At 47.2% G+C, this 25,842-nt stretch overlaps 1 protein-coding gene across 1 annotated transcript in view; it reads right to left on the bottom strand.

The window, feature by feature from the left end:
• PTPRE (protein tyrosine phosphatase receptor type E) overlaps positions 1-25,614 on the bottom strand; it is a 236,351-nt gene extending 210,737 nt beyond the window's left edge. The window contains exon 1 of the mRNA XM_088452177.1: positions 25,384-25,614. The gene's annotated coding sequence lies outside the window, so the exon portion shown is untranslated. The remainder of the gene's footprint in view (positions 1-25,383) is intronic.
• Positions 25,615-25,842: the final 228 nt, after the last annotated feature.

Below are 25,842 nucleotides of genomic sequence, written 5' to 3'. Positions count from 1 at the left end.
AACCACCCAATTTATTGTACAATGAATTGGATGGTTGCATCTTTCAGTCGGATGTGCTGCACATCAGTGGACATCCTCTTCTCTGGTCAGTCACTCCCTTCCAGTCAGTCATCTCTCTCATTCTTATCTAGTCATTCATCCCCTTCACATCAGTGTTCTCTCTCATTCTTATCTAGTCATTCATCCCCTTCACATCAGTCTTCTCTCTCATTCTTATCTAGTCATTCATCCCCTTCACATCAGTCTTCTCTCTCTCATTCTTATCTAGTCATTCATCCCCTTCACATCAGTCTTCTCTCTCATTCTTATCTAGTCATTCATTCCCATCACATCAGTGTTCTCTCTCATTCTTATCTAGTCATTCATCCCCTTCACATCAGTCTTCTCTCTCATTCTTATCTAGTCATTCATTCCCATCACATCAGTGTTCTCTCTCATTCTTATCTAGTCATTCATCCCCTTCACATCAGTCTTCTCTCTCATTCTTATCTAGTCATTCATCCCCTTCACATCAGTCTTCTCTCTCATTCTTATCTAGTCATTCATCCCCTTCACATCAGTCTTCTCTCTCATTCTTATCTAGTCATTCATCCTCTTCACATCAGTGTTCTCTCTCATTGTCCTCTCGTCAATCCTCTCTCTCATTCTCTTCTCTTGTCAGTCATTCCCTTCCCCTGTCACTCTCCTCTCAGTGTCACTCCTTTCACCTGCCGGTCTCATTTGTTATGTCCCTCTCCTGCCAGTCACATTATTAACTCCCTTCCCCTGTCATTATTGTCTCTCACCTCTCATTTCCTGTCAGTCCCTTTTTTCACTACATTCCACTGTGAGTCTGTACTGCTCTAACTCAACTTACCTCCCTCTGGCTCGTGATCTCACTATCTCCTTGTTCTCTTCCCCTTCATCTACAACTACTGTATGCCTGGCAAAGTCTTTCCGCAGGTACACCTCTCTTCTCATTAACTAGCCACAGGGCACAGATGGAATCTCTATTAGCCATGCGCTTTGCGTGCCTTGGAACGCAGGCACACCCAAGAAGTCTTTCTTCTCACTACTATTATCAAACTGCTACCATTTTTTAATGCACACCGACAGGGTGTATCTAGGGATCCAAGCGCCCCTGGCAATGTAATGGACTGGTGCCCCCCCCCCCCATGTAGTGCCCCTAGTAGTAATCCCACCTATACTGCATTGCCCCCAGTAGTAGCCCCCCCTTTACAATGCCCCCCGTAGTAGTCCTCCTCTGCAGCATTACCCCCAGTAGTAGTCCCCCCTATACAATGCCCCCCCGTAGTAGTCCCCACTATGCAGCATTGCCCCCAGTAGTAGTCCCCCCTATACAATGCCCCCAGTAGTGGCCACCCCCCTAAATTTCCCCCAGTAGTGGCCACCCCTATGCAGTGCCCCCAGTAGCAGGCACTCCCCCATAAAGTGCCCCCCAGTAGCGGCTATTTCAGTGCCCCCCCCCTGCTGTGCCAGGCTTACACAAACACACAAAGAAAAAAATAAAACTTACCTGATCCACGCTCCTGACTCGACCGCCGCTGTCCAATCCCGGCCCACTCTTCTCCTGCATGGAAGAGACGTCATGACGTCTTTCCCATCATATGCTGTGGGGGGAGCCGGAGGACGGAGCTCATTAGTGAACCCCAGCCGGCTCCCTCCGCGGACGATGCAGCAGCAAATGAGAGTCTGTCTGACTCTCATTGGCTGGCTGCTATTACAAACACACAGCCGCCGCTGGCGGCTGTGTGTTTGTAAACTGTGTAGGGCAGACCGCTCTCACTGTGGTCTGCCTTACACTTGTGGGGCCGGGGGACTAGTCCACCCCTTGGCTACTGGTGGCACTGCCGGGCGGCGCCCCCTTTTGGTCGGCACCCCTGGCGAGTGCCATCCTGGCCAATGGGTAGATACGCCCCTGCACACCGACCATCTTTTTCTTACTATTAACCTTCAATACAACTACACAGCTCCACTGAACACGACTGTGCCTTAACCTTGGCACTTCAGGTGACTGAAGACTGGGACAGATGCACTTGACAAATACAGGTGACTGTATACTGAGCCAGATGTTGAATGTACTTGGTAATGCAATTAGCTGGAGACTGAGGGCCATATTCAATATGGGGCAAAAAGTCTGAGGACTTTTGGTCATCATTGCCGTTTTAGGTGGGGATAAAGTATCGGGCGCGTGCCCGATTATCCCTGTATTCAATTAGGATCCGGTGAAAACGGGACCCGGCAGAAAGGCAAGTAAAGAAAAGTCCTGTCAGTTTTTGGGGAAATCATGCTGTCACCCTCCAAAAGATGTCCTGTTACCGCTATGGGTAACCCCGATTTGGCCTGCTGAAGGTAGTCTGGGTTTTTAAAATAGCCACGGCAGGTGCATAAATGCGGCTTTAGAAGAAGTGGTGAAGAATAGCACTTAGTTTTTTTGGGGGAGTGGCGAAAAATAACTAAGTCTATCAAATTTGGGGTACATAAAAATGGTTCCCTAAAGTGACTTTTAAAAATTCTTTAAAAATCCACCTGCCGAAATCACCTGCATTCTAGAAAACACCTGCCACATACTTGGGAACCCCATAGGAATCAATTTTGCTAGTTTAGAAGTTTGTCCCCCATTTTTTTTGTTCACTCCCAAAATAAAAGTACCTTTTTTGGGGTGTCCACAGGACATTTTTTTTAAAAAATTGACACAGAAAACCTTTGGAAGACATTCCAAGGAGTGCAGGCTAATTTTTTTTTTTTTTTTTTAAGTCTGCACCCCAAAACCCCAGTTCTGAACTTTTTTTTCGCCACCTAAACAGTGGTGAAAACTTATCCCTGTTTTTTTACAAAGACTTTTCACACCTGCGAAAAGTCTTTGTAATTGAATATGGGGATAAGTAAAACAGGCTAAAATGACGTCATCGGCATTTGACGGACTATGATTGGAACCTTGGAAAGATATCCTTGTTTCTGAAAATCGGTTTGAAGATAGAAGCGTTTATATACCCTGTCGGGTGAACCTTGTTTTGTTGCATTCTTGAGTATTGGTTTATGTGATACCTATCTAATATTTTGTTTCTCTTACTTATGTGGTAGCGCTTAGTGATATACCCTTGTTGTTATATCTATGTAGGGGTTCTCTAGGGACTCCATTCTATCACTACATAGCAGCAACTGAGTGAAGCGCAGGTCCCTAATAAATTTCTGTATAGCCTGGTATTGCAATGTCACAATCTTCTACTATAACTTGCGGCAGTATCACAGCGCTCCAGGTGTATGACAATATAATAATTGCTAGCATAATACAGAACACTGATTTTACAATACAAAGTGTTTTTTTTCTGCAGGCTGTAACATGACCACTGTCAATATCCCAATGTCTCTCTAATTACTGTATGAGAGTTTGTACAACCACTTTAAAGCTGCCTCCGATTACTCTCCTAGAGGTCATAAAGTTACACTTTACTCAAACTGCGCCTCTTGATGTGAGTTGATTAAGTTACGTCTGGGGAAGTGACATGTCAACAAGAGAAACGTTTGCACCTTCCAGTACCGTCACCGTATTAGAATGCTTTTCATGTAATTATAAACTGTAACATTATCACATAGTGATTAGCCAGAATAGCCCTGTAAGTAAAAGCAGTTATTGCAGTGATATTCTTTTCCAAATCTCTAGTGTAAAACTTCCCTTCTGAAAAAGTACCACAATAAATGACCAAATCACTGTGGAATTTATAGTCTGAATAAATGTCTACAGGTAATTAATGACCTACACAGCAGAAGGACAAACCCTGCATGAGCTGGGAGAAGCACTGGCTGGGAAAAAATACTCTTATACAAAAGAATGGAGTCCAATGGAAAAAGTGTTCCAGGTGCACATGGCACGGTAATAACATTTGTACAAATAAATGGAAATTGTGGTGGTTAAGTAGGAAAACAGTGAAGGTGATGAGGGAACACGAGACCTTTGCAATGTTAAAACTAGAAGAAACTGAAAATGAATAACAGAAATGTAAGTGACATCAGAAGCTGACACACGGGTAGCTGATGATAGCGGTAGCCATCCATAAATGTTTCTCTAAGTACATAAATAACAAGACTAATAAAGCTGATTTTGGGCCACCAAATGATAAACTATGAAATTAATAGTATGAGATAATGAGAATGCTGATTTAAATATAATAATATTAGCATGAATTCATTAAGGACCTCTCATGCTTAAGACTGCATTACACCTAGGGAGGAGCATAGCTTTATAGCTCCGCCCCCTACCCCCAGCCTGTGTCTAAAGGCCCCCATACATCATTAATTGATTGCAGCAATCGTGCAATTTGCAATCGATTGTGTATAAAAAGCTTTCCCTTTTTCAATCGATTTTGGCAATTCTGAAATTGCAATCGATTGAAAAAGGGAAAGATTTTTATACACAATCGATTGCAAATTGCACGATTGCTGCAATCAATCTCTGATGTATGGGGGCCTTTAGTTGCAATACGATGTGACTAGGACGCACCATCAGATTGTGCTGATTAATTTGATATGCAACACTATATATGTGTATATATTTTTATATTGTCCTCGCCTATAACCTGGATCAGTATGCAAATTAGGAGTAAATGACTGTGCAGGCAGCGTATTCTCATACTACAGGTTGAGTATCCCATATCCAAATATTAAAAAATACACAATATTCCGAAATACAGAATATTTTTAGCATGACTGAGATAATGACACCTTTGATTTTTGATGGTTCAATGTACACAAACTTTGTCTAAGGCACAGATTACAAATAATATTGTATAGAATTACCTTCAGGGTGTGTGTATAAGGTGTATATTAAACATAAATGAATTTCATTTCTGTACACAAACTTTGAGCCACAAAATTACTGAAAATATTGTATAAAATTACCTGCATTCAGTGTGTATAAGGTGTATATAACTCATAAATGCATTCTGTGTGTATATTTGGGTCCTATTCCCAAGAAATTTCATTATGGTATGCAATTATTCCAAAATACGGAATATTGGATTATCCAAAATACCCCTGGTCCCAAGCATTTTGGATATGGGAGACTCAACCTGTATTTGGAATGGGGTATATCAGGAGCAAACTGACTTACAGAACAGAGGGCCTGATTCAGACCCGGTCGCAAGCGCTGAGTGCTCGCAACCGGGTTGATGGTGGCCCAGAGCGCATGCGCACGACAGAGCAGGCTCCGTCGTGCGCATGCGCGAGACCCGAATAGCGACGGGCAATCTGTCGCTCCGGGTCTCGCAGCAAAGGGGGCGTGCTGTCGAATGGTCGAATGTTGAGTGACAGCACGCCCCCTGTGGTGGACGGGCCAGGGTTGGCTGCCCAGACGGAGGCGTTTCCATGAGAATGCCTACCGTTTGGGGGCGGCCCCACTGACATCTCAAGTGATGTCAGTGGGAGAGCTTTCGGCTCTGTTTGAGCCAAAAGCTCTCTGGGGCTTGCGGCTACGAGACCCTACCACAAGGGTCTCGTCGCAAGCCCGATGGAAGACCATCGCGACCATCATCCTAGCCGCTCGCATTAGCTGTGGGTGTCAACCTACAGCAATGCGAGCGGCCAGGAGGCCGCTCCATAATAAAAAATAAAAAAAAAGACGCCCTGATTCAGAGCGAGCGCTCTGTCAGAGCGTCCGGCTCTGAATCAGGGCCAGAAATCATTATAGCTTCCAAACTCACTTGCATTTCAGAAATGCATGCAGCTGCAGGCAGATATGATATCGCAGCTGCTAACATGTTAGCAGCTGCGATAGCTGTAATATGCTAATGCAGCAGAAGGCGTCACGACTCCTGCATGCATTACTGATCCGAGCTGCGTCCAAGGAAGCACCATCAGATCATCTGCAATCCCTACGGCCGGCTGAGTAACCATGGAGTCACGCAAGCCGGCCACCACAGATGAGTAAAAGAGGCCAGGAAATCTCCTTCAGCCGACGTAGATCCAGGCCTCTCCATTCCCCCCCAACTGCAGAGACATGCCTCCGATTTGGGAAACGGAGGCCACTGCTGCCCCCTCCCTGCCCAGAAATGGCAGCAGACTGTTAATCACTAAAAGTCTGTCGCCAGATTGCATGTGGGATCGCAGGCCCGTACTGCAAATGCATAGTACTGGTCAGGCGCATGCGCAGATTCCCGATAATCAGGAATCTGCATCATCCCTGTGACTGCATCCACAGCTGAATCAGCCCCCGAAATCACTCTGCAGAACAACATTTAAGACTATGTCTGGCAGGGCTGCCATCAGGGGTTAAATGCAGGGAACAGAGAGTCCCATTCCCGGGGAGAAGTGGGCTCGTCCGCAGTGGCAATGCGTGGCTGCCATCAAAATCCCCTGCTGTTTGTAATCTCAGTATGCTAAGCTTTGCCAGGATCAAAGATTGTGGATTGCTTATGCTCTCTGCCAGACTCTGAATGTATCGAGTGCTGAGCTGCTCATGAGCCTGCCAGGCACTCTGCTAAGACCCTCGGGGACGGTACTGTAAGATGAGACAGTGAGTGAAATGCTAATAATGCACACTGACTCTGTATTTCATGTATGCAGCTGTTGGAAAAGTGATATAATAGTACTTTGGAAGAGATGAGAGTGTGACAGTATGTGTATGAAGCCAGCCCCTCAGCCCCAGAACCCGTGTAATTTAACAGTGTCCCAGATTTATGGGATTGTGTGACAGAGTGTGGCCCTGACAAGGTTCAAACCTAGGCTAAAACCTAATCCTGGTCAAACTGCACCACCATGCCAAATTTGGAGGAGCTAGGTACAAAACTGTGACCGTGCATAAAAGACAAATAGACAGACACACACAGACTTTCTCACTTATTATATAGATGTAGTCGTGGCTACTTATTTGCATTACTTTACTGATATTTGCATTCAGCCGCCAGCAGTTTTAAATATTTCCAGCTGATTTTTAAAGTGGGAGACAAAAGATGGCCAGGGGGTGTGTATTAAGTTGAATTTAGTTTGTACCTTTTATTCATATGTCTATTTAGAATTGTATTTTTCATGGTAAATGTGACTTTAATAACACATTTCAAATTGGGAAATGTAACTTTAGCATTTATTACTGACGTTGTCACCGACATCTCCTGGCATCACCCTGGCCCATATGCTACTGTTTTCTTCTGGCGTAAACCTGGCGCATATGCAACTATTTCCATCTAGTGTGAACCTGGTACAAATTCTGGTGTAATATACCTGTACACATCTTGATATGCATCCAGTTCTGCATACACATGTATGACTATGTCTCTATTTCGACCGCATGTTACGTCTGTATGCCTCCAACACTACAGGGGCCCTGATAGGTCTCAAAAACAATCAATGTTTTACTAATATCGGTGCTTTCTTACCCTCCCATATCTATCAAACGAAAGCTCACAAGTAATGCAGGATGTAATTTCCCTCTCCGGACTAGAGATGCACAATATGTTGTTATTTGTCATTTAAGAGAGTGGTGAAGTCAATAACATGAGGAAGGAAATGAGAAATACATTATCCTACAGCTGGGCTCAAACCAGGAAAACCAGCAAAGTAACACTTTAAAGCTACAACCGTGTAGTAAAGGCAGTAGTGTGGCTGATGTCCTATGGGGCTGATTTGACCCCCATTACCGCCTGGTAGAAATCCAGGGGGGGGGGGGCTGCAGGGTGGTGTGTGGAGCGTTGGACCAATCATATGACATGGCTAATTGCAGCTTGAGATTGTTTCTTCTGATCACCCTTCTGTACGCTGGTTAGGTTGGTGAGCTTCTGCGATTTGCCAGTTCTGTGATATAGGGATCTGGTCATCATCAGTTAATTTCTACAAAAGCAGAGGTGAAGATTAACATTTTCACCTATTTTTGTATAAAACAAGTATCAGATCCATTTTGATGGTAACGCAGACGATATCACGGATAGGTCTCTTGCTTTCAGTCCCGATCAGGCCCGCTGTCCCCATACATTAGTATACAGTAGGGACCTAAATTCATCCAGCGCAAAAAAAAATTCAAAATTTTTGGGGTTTGACTGCGAGAGCCTTCACCATCTTCAGATGGGATCGGTATGAAATACCGCCGGACGCATGTTAAATCCAGTCGCCGGAAGACCGGCAACAGAAGATCCTGACGAGTATTACTAACCCTATCCCCCCCCCTAACCCTCCCTTAGGGGTGCCTAACCCTAACCTCCCCCTCAAGTGCCTAACACCCTCCCCTGTAAGTGCCACACCCCCCCCCTGTAAGTGCCTAACCCCCCCCCCTGTAAGTGCCTAACCCCCCCCCCTGTAAGTGCCTAACCCCCCCCCCTGTAAGTGCCTAAACCTAGCCCTCCCTTCTCCACAGCCTAAACCTCCCGTGGGGGGGGGTGCCTAACCCCCCGATCCTAGCCTAACCCTCCCGGGGGAGGTGCCTAAGCCTAAGTTCCCCCCGGGAGCCCCTAACCTAACCCTCCCCCCCCGCAGCTGTCCGCACCCGCCGCCTAGCTTACCTTCGTTCGGTATGCCGGGTGTCAGGCTCCCGGCATAGGGATAATGATAGGTGTCGGGATTTCGACGCCTATCACTAGACCACTGCCAGGATTAGGCAGTCAGGAAGCCAGCGGTCGGCATTTCGACTGCTTCCCCTACAGATGCCATTTGTTCCCACACCCCCGCTCTTCCACAAACAGAAGGAGTCCCCGGTTGCACAGAGGGATCCCTCCGCCACTGCTCGGAAGTTGCACATGTGTGCACATAAAGTCCACACGAACGCATTAGCACTGCCGAGTCAGTGAAAGGATTTGCGGTGACAGCTGAACTTTGGATCAGCTGTCTCCTCACCAGGGTAATGCCGAATTGATCCGGTGCTCGCAGCGATTCAGCGTCTTAATTATCCGGGACCATCCAGCCCCAGATCATGAAAAAATTTATATTACTCCTAATACATTCCACTCTTCCCGTTTCAGTTTGTGGGCTCCACGCTCAGTCATTGGTCTTCCATAATGTCCAGCATGTCCTGAAGTCTCTTTCCTGCCAGCCTGACTGACTGAGTACTACTGACAACTGCATAGATGACAGGAAACAATGACAGCGAGTGACAGCTAGGAGGTGGTAAAAAATGGATACAGTACACACAATCAGCAGGCGCTCATCTCCCACCACCTGCAACAGTGGTAGCTCCACAGCCGGCAGTAACTCTCAGCAACACATTCATGCTTACTTAGATTTTGCTGTTGTACCTATAACCACTTCAGGAAAAGAGAGTTTTCAGCCCCTTCATTACTGTGGGCCCGTTTAAACTTTAAATAGAAAAAAAAAAAACTTTTTTTCTTTGTTTAATAAACACAAACATTATGTTACTACGACATATAACTACTTTATCGTATAGCTGAGTACACAGTATTACTCTAGGTTATCAATCATTTCAGAGTCCACCCTGACAGAAAATTGTATGTGCAAAGTAATACATACCTTACAATATAGCCACAAGCTTGTGACCTCAAACTGTCAAATTCTTGAAACTTTTACAAGTAAATTCATGAATATTTTTATATATATATATATATATATATATATATATATATATATATACATACACACACACACTGTATTATATATATATATATATATATATATATATATATATATATACAAACACACGTATATATACACGCAAACATACTGTGTATATATATATATATATATATATATATATATACACATATACACACACACACACACACACACACATATATATACATATACACACACATACATACATACATACATACACACACACATGAGTGCATGTGCTGTTCCTTAGGGAACATTGTGGAAGACACCAGGGCCATTCCTTTATGCTATATATTTGTGGAGTGCCTGCCAATATATTTGCTATATATAATATATATATATATATATATATATATATATATATATTTATTTATTTTTTTATTGGGGACTGGTGTTCAAGATTTCTACTGGTTATAACAAAAAAACCAATACACATGTCCAATGGTCCAGGTCTCTCTTTGATAGCGACCATTCAAGTAGAGAGACGTCATCTATGGCCAAATAAAAGTTAAAATATGACCATTAAAAAGGTCACAGGTCAAACAGTCAGATTCAACAATATGTTTAACAACTGAGGGGCATTATAGTTATTGAGTAATTTCATATTTAACCCTAAATACACCTCTCTCCCCCCACCTGTGTGCCTTAATTTTTTGGATAAACCAAATAAGCATTCCAAAAATGTTCCTGATTGGTGAGCCACTAGGTGGCAGTGTCCCATTTCTGTTAATCAAATTGAAATGGAGCAGAGCTTATTGGCAGGCCTGCTGTGTGATTTACCAATGGCAAGTAGTGCTGCTGCTACTAAAAAAAAAAAAAAAAAAAAAAAAAAAATGTTCAGCTTATCAAACGTAGCAATGTTTTGCACAGCGTTTCGGTGCAACAATTTTTTTTAATGCCCCTGTATGTGCTATGTTTATGTTAATAAATGTAGCAAAAGGAAATCTCAAATCTCCTATTTAAAGCCTACCCATAAAATACACATTCATGCTGAACATAACAAACAATAAGCGACATAACAACAATTATCTGATGCCTGACTGACTACACACAGCATGGTTACCCTGATAATCTCATGGCTTTGACTACACGGCTGAGCCAATGCCACACATCTACAGGGTATGAAGTATTCCTGGAATGTAGAGGGGGAAAAAGGCACCAAGCACAAAAAATAGTAAACGCTCTATTCATGGGCATTTACAAGCCGGAGACAAAATGTGTGGTCCTAATTATGACTCTCATCCCGGGGCGTTTTAGATGGGCACTGAGGAACTGCTGCTTGAGCACCCCACACGGTCATTCATGGCTTTGCTACCAAATCCCCCTGATCACCATTATTTCCGAGGGGGAAAATATGCGACTAGTTCAAAGAAGAATCAAAAAAATAAACTCAACATTTATGGATTTCCCTGCAGACCCTTGGACAGAGCGATTAGGGTACAGGAACAGTTTGCCTATATCGTTCAAGGGCTCACAAATACTACAAAGAGTCATCTCCATAATCCATACAGTATCATACGATTGCAGATTCCATAAGAGATGGCATAACAACTCTCATACTTAAAGGAATACTATATAGTCAGTCAATTTAAAAGCTGCTAATTATTTACCTAGATATGTAAATTACTATACTACAGTTTATATTACTATAGTTGTCATTCTGTTATGATCTACCAGATTTATATTATTTTTGTAGGTGCAGGTGCTGCTACTCCAGACTTGTCTGGCATTTGGGATGCTGCCGCCTCTGTTATCACTATGTGGCAAAGGACAGTAAACAGTAAACGTATTTACTTCCCAGAACCCAGTATGGTGCAGATAAGCTCTTTATTTAATATTTTCTTGTACGTACATTGTATATTGTTATTATACAAGTTATTGTAATGGTAGGTGTATACCTTTACTAAAGTTCAAGGCAACTACGCATTACTAATAGGTATGATGCAGAAACCCCAATCTACTGTAATCCCACACGGAGGTTTTACAATTGGATTGAAATAAGATCCTAATTTATTAATGTCTGGAACGAGGATACTCGCCCAAACCTTTGTGCTATTGCGATCCCAGCTGCGATTACACACGCAGTTCTGCTGCGATAATATGCTAATGTCTGCAACTGCTCTCCTGGCATACAGACGTCCACTACCGCTTTCGCACATCCGTAAGATCTCGAAATCCTGTGACATCGAGGAACATCGGACCCTCAGGCAGAATTACAGCAGGTCTGACCTGTCTCAGAAATTGCAACTCTCGTCGCACGCAGTGAGTACTCAAGCTGCGTATGCCCTCGCAGTGGCTAATTTATGCACGCCCAGGACGGCGTTCAAATGGACAGCGACGCCTGCATTTCTCCAACCACTCCCCCGTCACCACCTCCAAACGCTGACGTCCTGTCACTCACTCTACAATGGTTTTGTATCGGTGTGTGATTACAATGCGATCGCAATAATGCCCGGCACATGCGCTGTACTCACCATCGGCCGATCTGCATGCGCTGTTGCAGTTGCGATCCGTGATGAATCAGAAGTAGCAAAAGAACAAAAAACTCTCAGTGTGGCACTCTTAAATCAATAGAAATGTATGGACGACGATATAAATGTTAAAACTTAACTTTTAATTGAAAACCTTATACTAGCAGCATCTAATCCATGTGTATTACACAATTTCTCTGGGAGCACCACCAACATAAGGTCGTGTAGGATTTACTTGCAGCATTTTAGTTCTTCTCCTATTTTATTTCCTAATATTGCACTAATTATTTATACTGGTGCGGACTTCATATATATGTTTATAATTAGCACGTAACCAACTTTAATATGCGCATACAAAGTGTAAATCATATTCCAGCATATACAGGACCAGCGATCGCAGTAAGCCATTATATGCGGCAGTAGGACCATCCTGTCTGAGCTGAATGTTTTTATTTCAGATGCAGGTACCATTCCAGATCATGGGAGCAAGTGCGAGAGTCTGGGGCAGAAGAACCTAGATGTACATAGTGGTCTCCTCATTCATTGGATAGTGTATTATTATATGTTATTAATAATTAACCCTATTTATGGTCTATAGCAGTGCACACTTAACAGTGCATGTTTTCCAGATCTCCTAGTTGGTGCACAGGTGTATTTTTTTCTGGCTGACACATGTTAAAGTCACTTAAAATATGCACAGGTGGTGCTGAATATTTAATTTGTGATACTGAGAAGAACATGCAGCACTAGTAAAATTCTATATTACTATTTCTATTGTGATCATGGTGTGGGCTAGGGAAGGGGGTTCCAGGCAGCCAGGAACCCCCCCTGCGTTTGCCTATGAGTCACTGGTATAAGTTGTGCCTGAAACCATTGAAACTGGGCACATACAGGGCAGTCCTGCTGCCTGGCCAACCACTCAGCTTTCTCAACCAAGAAATTGAAACTTCTTTTGCATCCTGTAGCAGGAAAAGTAATAGCTGGGGAGATGCTGTGGTCCCAGACGTAGGACCACAGTGATTCTGCTGCTTGGGGGAGGCGAGTTTCACAATGACAATGGACGGGATGCAGTAAAGTGAGAAATGCGGTCACTCCGGTGCTAGGTTGAGGTGGGTAATGCAATCTCCTGATGGCGTTACCATATAGAAGGGCTTCTATCGGATCCCTCCCAGCACCTCCTGCAGCGTGTGTGTTTCTGCGCATGCGCAGAAGGAAGCCAGAGGGGCTTCTGGGTCATAGACCTGGAAGTCCCTCATTTGCAAAGGACCGTTCTTACAGAGAGAGCTGTCCTTTGCGGTGTTCTTCATGTATACCGGCGTTGCTAACACAAGCATGCATGCGAAGCGTGGCGGGACGCATCGCATCCCGAATGCGACACATCATGCATCCCACCCATTGTGTGGCCAATGCAGAGCTGAATGCAGGTCCGTCTGCAGAGTGTATCTGGCATGTTTTCCCGTCATGCACGGAACCGCATAGGACTCTGCGCTGCAGTTCAGTCACATCATCACTTGCAGATATATAAAAGGGTGTAGCTGGGCGGTCTCACATAGACAAAGTGTTCAGGAGGCATGTCGACGCAATGTCAAAATTACAGACGGTCGTGGATATGTGTGTCTCGGGAAGCGGCAATATATATGGTACGTGTTCCAGTAAGCGACAATACATACAGTACGTGTTCCAGTAAGCGGTAATATATACAGTACGTGTCCCAATAAGCGCAATATATACAGTACGTGTCCCAGCAAGCTGCAATATATACAGTACGTGTCCCAATAAGCGCAATATATACAGTACATGTCCCAATAAGCGCAATATATACAGTACGTGTCCCAGCAAGCTGCAATATATACAGTACATGTCCCAATAAGCGCAATATATACAGTACGTGTTCCAGTAAGCGGCAATATATACAGTACGTGTCCCAATAAGCGCAATATATACAGTACGTGTCCCAATAAGCACAATATATACAGTACGTGTCCCAGTAAGCTGCAATATATACAGTACGTGTCCCAATAAGCGCAATATATACAGTACATGTCCCAATAAGCGCAATATATACAGTACGTGTCCCAGCAAGCTGCAATATATACAGTACATGTCCCAATAAGCGCAATATATACAGTACGTGTCCCAGCAAGCTGCAATATATACAGTACATGTCCCAGTAAGCTGCAATATATACAGTACATGTCCGAGTAAGCTGCAATATATACAGTACATGTCCGAGTAAACAGCAATATATACAGTATGTGTCCCAGTAAGCTGCAATATATACAGTACATGTCCGAGTAAACAGCAATATATACAGTATGTGTCCCAGTAAGCTGCAATATATACAGTACATGTCCGAGTAAGCTGCAATATATACAGTACATGTCCGAGTAAACAGAAATATATACAGTATGTGTCCCAGTAAGCTGCAATATATACAGTACATGTCCCAATAAGCTGCATTATATACAGTGCATGTTCCAGTAAGCGGCAATACAGAACATGCCTCAGTAATCAATATATACAGTACGTGTCCCAGTAAGCTGCAATATATACAGTACGTGTCCCAATAAGCGCAATATATACAGTACGTGTCCCAATAATCAGCAATATATACAGTACATGTCCCAATAAGCGCAATATACACAGTATGTGTCCCAATAAGCGCAATATATACAGTACGTGTCCCAATAAGCGCAATATATACAGTACGTGTCCCAATAAGCGCAATATATACAGTACGTGTCTCAATAATCAGCAATATAATATGAGATATGGTAAGAACTTACCCTTGTTATCTCTATTTCTACGAAGTCCATAGGGTTCCACAGGATACCTTGGGGTATAGGTGTGACGTCAGTCGCAGGGCACCAAAGAGTTAAGCTTTCAGCCTCCCAGGATGCACTAGGTCCCCCTCCTATACCCCGCCCCCAGGCCAAGGCACCTCAGTTAGTTACCAAGCCATAGGCCGGAGGAGGAGAAGGAAGAGAGAGAACAAAGATCTGGACACATACAAGAATCACATTCTCACCAGAGGGAGACGGAAAACCGGTGACCAGAGCAAAGCCCATCTGCAGCACAGGTGCGACAGGGCGGGAGTCCTGTGGAACCCTATGGACTTCGTAGAAATAGAGATAACAAGGGTAAGTTCTTACCATATCTCATATTTTCTACTTCAGGGTCCATAGGGTATCCACAGGATACCTTGGGGATGTCCCAAAGCAGTATCCTTTAAGGGTGGGGACGCTCCTGTGCAGAAAGGAGAATCCGCCGCCCGAAGGAAGCATCCTGAGAGGCGAAGGTGTCAAACCTGTAATACCTCACGAAGGTATGGACAGAAGACCACGTAGCAGCCTTGCAGATCTGAACTGCCGAGGCACCACGTCAAGCTGCCCACGAAGGACCCACAGACCTAGTGGAATGAGCCTTCAGAGAAGGAGGGACCGGTAGGCCTTCATGAAGATAAGCTTCAGAAATAGCCATACGGATCCAGGCTGCCAAAGTTTGCTTTGAAGCAGGCCAACCCTTTTTACAGAAGCCATAGAGGACAACAAAGCGTCCGACTTCCTAAACAAAGAAGTGCGGTCAACATAAGTCCTTAAGGCCCGCACAACATCCAAAGAGGCCTCACCCACGGAAAGACCCGGTGAGTTAAAGGCCGGAACAACTATTTCCTCGTTAACCTGAAACTGGGAAACAACTTTGGGGAGAAACTCGGGCCGAGTGCGGAGCACTGCCCTGTTCCCATGAAAAAAACCAAGAAAGGGGGTCTACAAGAAAGAGCCCCTAACTCAGAAACACGTCTGGCTGAAGCAACGGCCAGAAGGAAAACAGTCTTAGCTGTTAGCCATTTAATATCCACTGAGCCCAGTGGTTCAAACGGCGGTCCTTGGAGAGTCCTCAGGACCACAGCCAAATCCCAAGGCGCCACAGGTGGAACAAAGGGCGGCTGAATACGGAGAACACCTTGCATAAAGGTGCGCACATCCGGGATTGTAGCAATCCTACGGTGAAACCAGACAGATAGGGCCGAAACCTGTACCTTCAAAGAAGCAAGGCGAAGCCCATGATCTAGTCCCGCTTGCAGGAAGGCGAGAATCCGAGACAGACGAAACTCCCGCGGTGCATAACCTCTCGGTCGACACCACTGGAAGAACGTATGCCACACGCGATGGTATATCCTCGCGGAAGACGGTTTCCGAGCTCGTAACATGGTACACAGCATAGAGCTGGCAAACCCCCAGGACCTCAGCATGGCCGTCTCAACAGCCACGCCGCCAAAGACAGCCGAGTCAGGTCCGGGTGAAGACAAGGACCCTGAGACAGAAGGTCCGGTCGTAGCGGCAACCGCAGAGGACTGTCCACGGACAGACCCTGAAGGTCTGAGAACCAGTGCCGTCTGGGCCACGCGGGAGCTATCAACAGGAGCGTCCCTCCTTCCTGTTTGAATTTCCGGATTACCCGTGGAAGAAGGGAGACCGGAGGGAACAGGTATGCGAACCTGAACGTCCACCGGACGGACAGAGCATCCACCAGAGACGCCCCTTCGTCTCTTGTGCGAGACCCGTACACCGGCAACTTGTTGTTGTGCCGGGACGCCATGAGGTCGATTTCTGGAAGACCCCACCTGTCCACCAGTAGTTGAAAAACGTCCGGGTGCAGGGACCATTCCCCTGGATGAACGTCCTGGCGACTTAGAAAGTCCGCCTCCCAATTTAGCACTCCCGGGATGAAGACCGCTGATATGGCCGGAAGATTGCGCTCCGCCCAAACCAGGATCCGAGAGACCTCTACGAGAGCCGCCCGACTGCGAGTTCCTCCTTGCCTGTTTATGTAGGCCACGGTGGTAGCATTGTCCGACTGGACCTGCACCGGGTGACCCTGGAGAAACCGCTGTGCCTGCAGGAGAGCATTGAAGACCGCACGGAGTTCCAAGATATTTATTGGAAGCTCCGCTTCTGTCGGTGTCCACCTGCCCTGGAACAAGTGTGGACCCGAAACTGCTCCCCAGCCTCGAAGACTGGCGTCCGTTGTCAACAGGACCCAATTTGGAACCCAGAACGGACGTCCCTTGTTGAGGTGGGTCATCTTTAACCACCACGCAAGGGACAGGCGAACCTCCGGGGTGAGCACAATCGTCTGGAACTTCAGAGACTGAGGCAGCCCGTTCCACTTGGACAGGATCAGGTGCTGCAGAGGTCTAGAGTGAAACTGGGCGTATTCCACCATGTCGAACACCGACACCATGGAGCCCAGTAACCTCATCGCCGAGTGTAAGGACACCCGGCGGCTGTGCAGACAACTGCGCACCCTTGACTGTAAAGCAGAGATCTTGTCCTCCGTCACGAAGATCCTTTGCTGTCCCGAGTCCAATAAGGCTCCAAGATGCATAATCCTCCGAGACGGGATTAGAGTGGACTTCTGCCAGTTAATTAGCCAGCCGTGCCGTTGCAGCAGTGCAATGGTCAGGTCCAAGTGGTGTAACAGGAGCTCTGGAGATCCTGCCACCAATAACAGGTCGTCCAAGTACGGCAACATGCGGACTCCTTGCAGCCGCAGAGAAGCCGCCATGACCGCCATAGCGTCCTGTATGTCCAATGACACCATGTAGTCCCCAGGTTCCAGCGCCAGAATGATGGACCGTAGGGTCTCCATCCGAAACTTCGGGACCCGCAAAGACTTGTTGAGTGCTTTGAGGTTGAGAATCGGACGATATGACCCATTGGGTTTCTGTACCAAAAATAGATTTGAATAGAAACCCTGGCCCCTCTGGGAGAATGGAACAGGCACTATAACTCCAGCCTGGAGCATAGTGTGCAATACCTTCCGCAGCTCCGTAGCCTTGTTCCGGTCTGATGGTAGACCCGTGGTGAAGAATCGAGCCGGGGGTCTGTGCCGGAAGGAGAGGGCGTACCCGTGAGAGACCACCTCCAGAACCCAAGTGTCTGTCGTAGTGAACGACCAACACCGGGAGAACTGCAGCAGGCGGCCTCCCACCCTGGGATCCCCCAAGGGGAGACCCGGACCATCAGGCCGCAGGCTTGTCATCTGGCTTGGGGGCCGGACGTCTGGTACTCCATGCCTGTTTCCGGGGCTTGACCGATTTCTTAGGGCCAGCCTGTCGAGGAAACGACTGTGGTTTGGGCCTGCCCTGGGCCCTAGATGACCGAAAGGACGATGGTCCAGAACCAGAAGGAGCAGCGGCCGACGGGAGACAAGCAGATTTGGCTGCCGCCAGCGTGGCCACAATCTTATCCAGATCCGGACCGAAGAGAACTTCTCCGGTAAACGGCAACGCTTCCAGACCTTTCTTGGATCTGCGTCCGCCTTCCAGGATCGCAGCCACAAGGTGCGACGAGCAGCTACCGCTGCTGAAGAAATTCTAGACACCAGAGTACTAATGTCTAGAGCCGCCTCGTTGATGTAGGTGGCCGAATCACGGAGATTGCCAATCAACTCCGCTTGTTCGGCCGGACAGTCGGATTCAAAAGAAGCCTCTAATGAATCCGCCCAGCGCTCCATTGCTCTGGCAACCCAGCAAATGGCCATAGCCGGCCGTGCTGCCCCCCCTGCAAGGGAATAAGCGGACTTCAGGCAGATTTCTACCTTGCGGTCCGTAGCATCCTTAAGGGAGGACATGGATGGCATCGGCAATGTGGCACTACGGACAAGACGGGTCACGTGAGAATCCACCTGTGGAGGGGATTCACACTTAGCAAAATAATTATCCGCGAACGGATAAGCCACCGCCAGGCGTCTCTGCGGCTGGTATCTTTTGCCAGGTTGTTTCCACGCCTCCTCTAAATGGTCCACCAACTGACCCGAAAGAGGAAAGACTGTGGCATCGCCCTTCACATCTTTGAAAAAGGCATACTTAGATTTAGCCGCTGGGGGAACTTCGTCCTCAATCACCAAGGCTGTGCGGACCGCCCGAATAAGTCCAGGAATATATACTTTGGACTTAGCATCAGCGTCCTTAGTATGGAAAGGTTCCTGATCGTAAGGATCCAGAATCTCCCCATCATCAGACGTCCCTTCGTCATCCTCATAAGGAGCGGACAGAGACGCCACCGGCCTTTTATGAGGCCGCATCACAGACTCCCCTTGCAATACATCCGACAAGTGCTGTAAAGAACTCGTCAGGGAGTTAACCCACGCTGGCTCCTGAGAACCCGGGAGCGGGGAAATAGGGAGACTGTGGGGTACCACCAATTGTCGAGGGAACCCCTGCATGGGTGACGACACCACAGACTGCTGGGACAAACCCATCGGAGTAAACGCGGGCTGCGGAGCTAACTGGCCCACTAAAGCTGTTAACGCCTGAGCGAAACAAGCCCAGGGCGGCTCCTGTACCGGTGCTGTAACCGTAATAGGCCGCGCCATGGACAACACTGCCGGCAAAGGCCCTCCGCGCTACCCTCCCCCTCCGCTAACGGTACTTTGCACGTGGTACACTGTAGCCGGAGGGGAAAATCACTTTCAGACATGATGGCACCACGTATGTGACCTCTCTCACCAATTAAGTATTAAATAGGCGAGAGACCACCCTGCAGCACCGCACCGCAAGGGCTTTAGCAGAAAGAACAGGGACAGTAATAAAGCTGACAGTTTAGTGAAGAATAGTTACAGGCAGCGCTAGCACAGTCACATACAATGCAGAGAAATAACAATTCCTGCACTAACAGCGCTGATCACTCAACTACACAGACACAGGGCCTGGTAGGACACAGCGCTGCATACACAGACCTGAGCCACAGCGGAGGAGAGGTATGTGGGGGGACCCAGACCACGATGCTTCCTTCCAGACTTCCAGCAGCGTTCACCATGCGTTGCAGAGAAGATGGCCGCCGAGGAGCAGAGAGAAGCTGGCCTGGGGGAGGAGCGCTGACACAGGACCAGTCAGCACAGTGCAGAGAGGGCTGTGTGCAGCGGGGGAGGCGCCGGCTGTGAGACAGGGAAGGCGCGCTCCCCTGGCATGCATTTAACCCCTGGGACGCCGCAGCGCTACCGCTCTGCTGCGGTCCGCTGTCCCAGGGGGTAGTGGAAGCGCAGGTTGGTCGCCTGGCTCCACGCTGCAGCCAGTCCCCAGGGAGCCCCCTGCCTGGGGACTTAGGACCATGTGATCAGCGGGGACCCACCGCGGGACCCCGCTGCTTACCTCTGTCCCCCTTGAATCCGGCCATGGTCCGGAGCATCTGGGGTCACCGCTAGCTGTGACCCCAGACGCCCACCAGCATCCCCGGATCAGTACCGGCGTTCTGGTACCGGCGGGGTGTAGGGAAGACAGCATGGACGTCAGGACTGACTGTCCATGCTGTTCATCCAGTTGTGCAGCCACAGCTGCATGAAGAATAAGCTTCAGGGGCTCTTCTAGCCCCCACTCCAACAGGTGCACCCGACTCCGGCCGGGCACCAAACTAAACTGAGGTGCCTTGGCCTGGGGGCGGGGTATAGGAGGGGGACCTAGTGCATCCTGGGAGGCTGAAAGCTTAACTCTTTGGTGCCCTGCGACTGACGTCACACCTATACCCCAAGGTATCCTGTGGATACCCTATGGACCCTGAAGTAGAAATACAGTATATGTCCCAATAATCAGCAATATATACAGTATATGTCCCAATAAGCTGCAATATATACAGAACGTGTCCCAATAAGCGCAATATATACAGTACGTGTCCCAATAATCAGCAATATATACAGTACATGTCCCAATAAGCGCAATATATACAGTACATGTCCCAATAAGCGCAATATATACAGTACGTGTCCCAGCAAGCTGCAATATATACAGTACATGTCCCAATAAGCGCAATATATACAGTACATGTCCGAGTAAGCTGCAATATATACAGTACATGTCCGAGTAAACAGCAATATATACAGTATGTGTCCCAGTAAGCTGCAATATATACAGTACATGTCCGAGTAAACAGCAATATATACAGTATGTGTCCCAGTAAGCTGCAATATATACAGTAAATGTCCGAGTAAACTGCAATATATACAGTACATGTCCGAGTAAACAGCAATATATACAGTATGTGTCCCAGTAAGCTGCAATATATACAGTACATGTCCCAATAAGCTGCATTATATACAGTGCATGTTCCAGTAAGCGGCAATACAGAACATGCCTCAGTAATCAATATATACAGTACGTGTCCCAGTAAGCTGCAATATATACAGTACGTGTCCCAATAAGCGCAATATATACAGTACGTGTCCCAATAATCAGCAATATATACAGTACATGTCCCAATAAGCGCAATATACACAGTATGTGTCCCAATAAGCGCAATATATACAGTACGTGTCTCAGTAATCAGCAATATATACAGTACGTGTCCCAATAAGCGCAATATATACAGTACGTGTCTCAATAATCAGCAATATATACAGTATATGTCCCAATAAGCGGCAATATATACAGTATATGTCCCAATAAGCTGCAATATATACAGAACGTGTCCCAATAAGCGCAATATATACAGTACGTGTCCCAATAATCAGCAATATATACAGTACATGTCCCAATAAGCTGCAATATATACAGTACATGTCCCAATAAGCGCAATATATACAGTACGTGTCCCAGGAAGCTGCAATATATACAGTACGTGTCTCAGTAGTCAGCAATATACACAGTACGTGTCCCAATAAGCGCAATATATACAGTACGTGTCCCAGTAAGTTGCAATATATACAGTACGTGTCCCAGTAAGTTGCAATATATACAGTACGTGTCCCAATAAGCGCAATATATACAGTACATGTCCCAGTAATCAGCAATATATACAGTACGTGTCCCAATAATCAGCAATATATACAGTACGTGTCCCAATAATCAGCAATATATACAGTACATGTCACAATAAGCACAATATATACAGTACCTGTCCCAGTAAGCTGCAATATTTACAGTACATGTCCCGGCAATATATAAAGTACATTTTTCCGTAAGCAGCAATACATACAGTACGTGTCCCAGTAAGCAGCGATATATACAGTACCTGAACAAGTAAACAGCAATATATACAGTACCTGTCCAAGTAAGCAGCAATATATACAGTACCTGTCCAAGTAAGCAGCAATATATACAGTACATGACCCAGTAAGCGGCAATATATACAGTACATTTCTCCGTAAGCGTCAGTATATACAGTACATTTATCCGTAACCGGCAGTGTATACAGTACATTTCTCCGTAAGTGGCAGTGTATACACTACGTGTCCAGTAAGCAGCAATATATACTGAATCCGCTTCTACATATTCTAGTTAAAAAAAAATAAAAAAACATGAAAAGATTTTTATTTTATCTCCACATACACCACACAGTACTGTCTCCACACGCACAATATAGAACTGTCACCGTTACCAAACATCGTTACAGCACCAGTGAGAAAATGAGACCTACACAACTCCTGTAACGCAACACAAAATACTAATGGTAATCATGAAGTTTAGAGTTATAAATGATTCCATCAGCAGGGACGGTGTGGACATAATGGTACATATAAATCAGACTTTCACACTGAGTGGTATTACTATACTGTAACTTAGGACTCTCATCTTCATGATGACCACACCAATTCACTCCTTTAAAATGTTTTTCAGTTTGGGGCCTCAACTAAAGACAGAGGTTCAAAGGGTTCAGAAACATGAGGATGTCAGTGAGCTGGTAGACGTCCATTAGCTGCTGTGCCCATGTGAGGGACACCTCTGTAAGTTATAGCGGGAGGACATGTCATGCTGATTGTTACACATACATTTCACACCTAGGGCGGGAGGCATGAGGCATCGCATTCGGGGTGCGATTCATCCCGCCACACTTTGCATGCTGGCTGGCATTAGCGACGCTGGTATGCATGAAGATCACCACAAAGGACCGCTCTCTCGGTAAGAGCGGCCCGTTGTGATGGAGGGACTTCCGGGTCTATGACCCAGCAGCCCCTCTGGCGTCCTTCTGCGCATGCACCGCAAGGAGTGCTGGGTGGGATCCGATTGGATCGCAATTTAAGCAGAATAAATGCACAGCACGCCTCACTCGACCGGAGTCTCACACAGCAGGTGCTCGTACCGCCAGCGCCAGGGGACCCGTGCATTGTACTTTTGTTGCATTAGCGACGCAACTAAAAATCAGATTTTGCAACAAAGTCTGTGGCGGGGCTTGAGATGGATAAACACCTAAATAATGAGCTGATGCGGCAATGTGATGTAACGGTATTATATCTCATCGCCGTACACACTGCACGATCCGCCGTGTCATCCGTCGCATCATCCCAACTGATATGCAGCGCATCAGATGCGACCACCTAAATCAACACATTCGATGAATTGGGTGGGTCTACGATGGTCATTGCAATCCACTGCGGATCACAAGATCAGCCAATACATCATATAGGGCTCCATTTATCAACGAAGCATAACCCCTTTACGCTCACTAAAGAGGTTGTGACTTCCTTTCTGGATATTACAAACAGCGGTAATCTAAGATCATCGTTTGTCACAGCATCGCTCTCACCATCTTTAGATAGCGAGAACGATGCGGTCCCCATTGAGGGCAAAACCTCAGCGAAACCTTCAAGCACTGCCAGGTCCCCGTGTCATGCATATGCGCAGATGGACTGTCGCGCATGCGCATTACACAAGACCCCCATCGCTGCCAGCATTAGGCTGCTAACAGCCCAGCGGAGGACTTCGCTGGACCTCACAGAAGGGGTAAGTATTGGTAAATACCAGTGGCTTTTTCGTTTTAGTATCACTGTGATACTAAATGAAAAATTCTGCTGGTGTTTACCTTCGTTGATTGTTAAATGGGGCCCCCTTCTCTCCATCTGGTGGCCGGCTGCGCACAGGGCCTGATTCAGAGCTGAACGCTCTGACCAGAGCGCTCGCTCTGAAACAGGGCCCTCCTACCTTTTTTTGGAGCGTCCTCATGGACGCTTGCATAGCTGTTACCACCCACAGCTATAGCGAGCGTCCATGATGATGGTCGCGATGGTCTTGACCATCGCGACCTTCGGGCTTGCGACGGAGACCCTGCGGTAGGGTCTCGCTGCCGCAAGCCATGGAGTGATTTTGGCTCTATCAGAGCCAAAATCACTCCGACTGACATCACTAGTGATGTCAGTGGGGCCGGCTTGAGACGGTAGGCGTTCCCATGGGAACGCCTCAGTCTGGCAGGCACGCCCCCGGCACGCCCACCATCAACATCGACAGCACGCCCCCTTTGGTGCGAGACCCGGAGCAATGGAGAGCCCGTCGCTCGCCGGGTCTCACGCATGCGAACGACGGAGCTCCCTCCGTCGTGCGCATGCGCAGTGGGGGGGGGGGAACATCGACCCGCTTGCGAGCGTACTGCCGCTCACGAGCGGGTCTGAATGACCCCCACTGAGCGGTGCTTGGCCAGCGCCGCACTTATAGACTCTGGGCACAAGAGTGTGCCCAGAGACTATAGCGTATGCACAGGTCACCGGGAAAATGGCCGCGGTAGCCATTGTCCCTGTACTGCGCATGCACAAACGACGGGAAAATGGCCGCAGCTGACATTTTCCAGCCGTTTTTACAGACGGAGACACCGGAGCCGACGTGGGACTCCGGTGTGGTAAGTTTTATGGGTGCAGGGAGTGCGGTGCGGGCCCCCCCTGGACCCAGGTGCCTATGTGCCCCGCACACTCTGCACCCATTATAAATACACCCCTGGATAGATAGATAGATAGATAGATAGATAGATAGATAGATAGATAGATAGATTTTAGTTAAATGCTAGATAGATTTTAGTTAAATGCTAGATAGATAAGAGTTAAGGTGCATATACACGGACAGATCTAACTGCACAATTTGAACGATATCGTTCATATCGTTATCCTACAAACTGTGCATTTTTGGGCCCCTTCCAACGACCATCGAAGCGTGGGCACAAATGTTCGATAACGATAATCGCCCGTGGATGCTGGTCAACTTGGTCGATATCGACCAGGTTAACCAGGTTACTATAGGGACCCGCGATCGCGAGTCGTTATAGTCGTTTGGGGGTTGGTGCTGTGCTGGATGATCGATATCAATCATCCAGCTCATGCAGAACAATCAGACAACATATTTATCGTTGTCGGATATGAACGTGTGTATGCACCAATAGATAGATTTTAGTTAAAAGATAGATACCTGTAGGTGCAATGTGAACCCTGAACTCTACCCCCCAAGAGGTTCTGCATCAGCTGCGGTGTGTGGTTAGTGTAGCACTATATACGAGGAGCAGTGATGTGATATAGGAGACCCATGCAGTGACAGCAGCCAGCCTCAGCGGGACAGTCCACGCATAGGAGCCCGGCCGTGTGGCACATCGTTGCGGATGGAAGTTCTCACCTGTGAGTCGCGCTGTCACCGGCGCTCCGGCATCACACTGCTGCGGCTGCTGCTGCTGCTGCCTCCCCGGGCACCGCTCCTCCTCATCTCCCGGACAGTCCTCACGTGTGCTGCTCCCCGCAGCTGTGCTCACACCCCGGCTCCAGCACACACACAGTGCTCCCAGGAAGATGGGCGACTATCCCAGCAGCGGCTGCACTGCTACGGCCATCACACTGCAATAATACTATATCCCCGGTACACAGGAGGAGATGCCGCTGTCAGTGCTGCTGTGTGCAGGCCAATGCACATCCAGCCTACCCCCCTGCTTGCCTGGCTGCTGCCACTGGCTTCCTCCTACTGGAAGTGTCACTCCATGAATGGTCATTGCCCCTCCCTGCCTCCTGCCTCCTGCCTGCCCCTCTGCATCACACACCTCTCCGCTCTCTCACCGGCGGCTTCCCTCACAGGGGGTCAGTG

The sequence above is a fragment of the Taudactylus pleione genome, unplaced genomic scaffold (genome assembly GCF_031769625.1).
Source record: "Taudactylus pleione unplaced genomic scaffold, aTauple2 ptg000034l, whole genome shotgun sequence".
In the NCBI taxonomy this organism is placed as follows: domain Eukaryota; kingdom Metazoa; phylum Chordata; class Amphibia; order Anura; family Myobatrachidae; genus Taudactylus; species Taudactylus pleione.
Note: the sequence above shows the minus strand (reverse complement) of the source record. Positions and strands in the feature narration are given on the sequence as shown.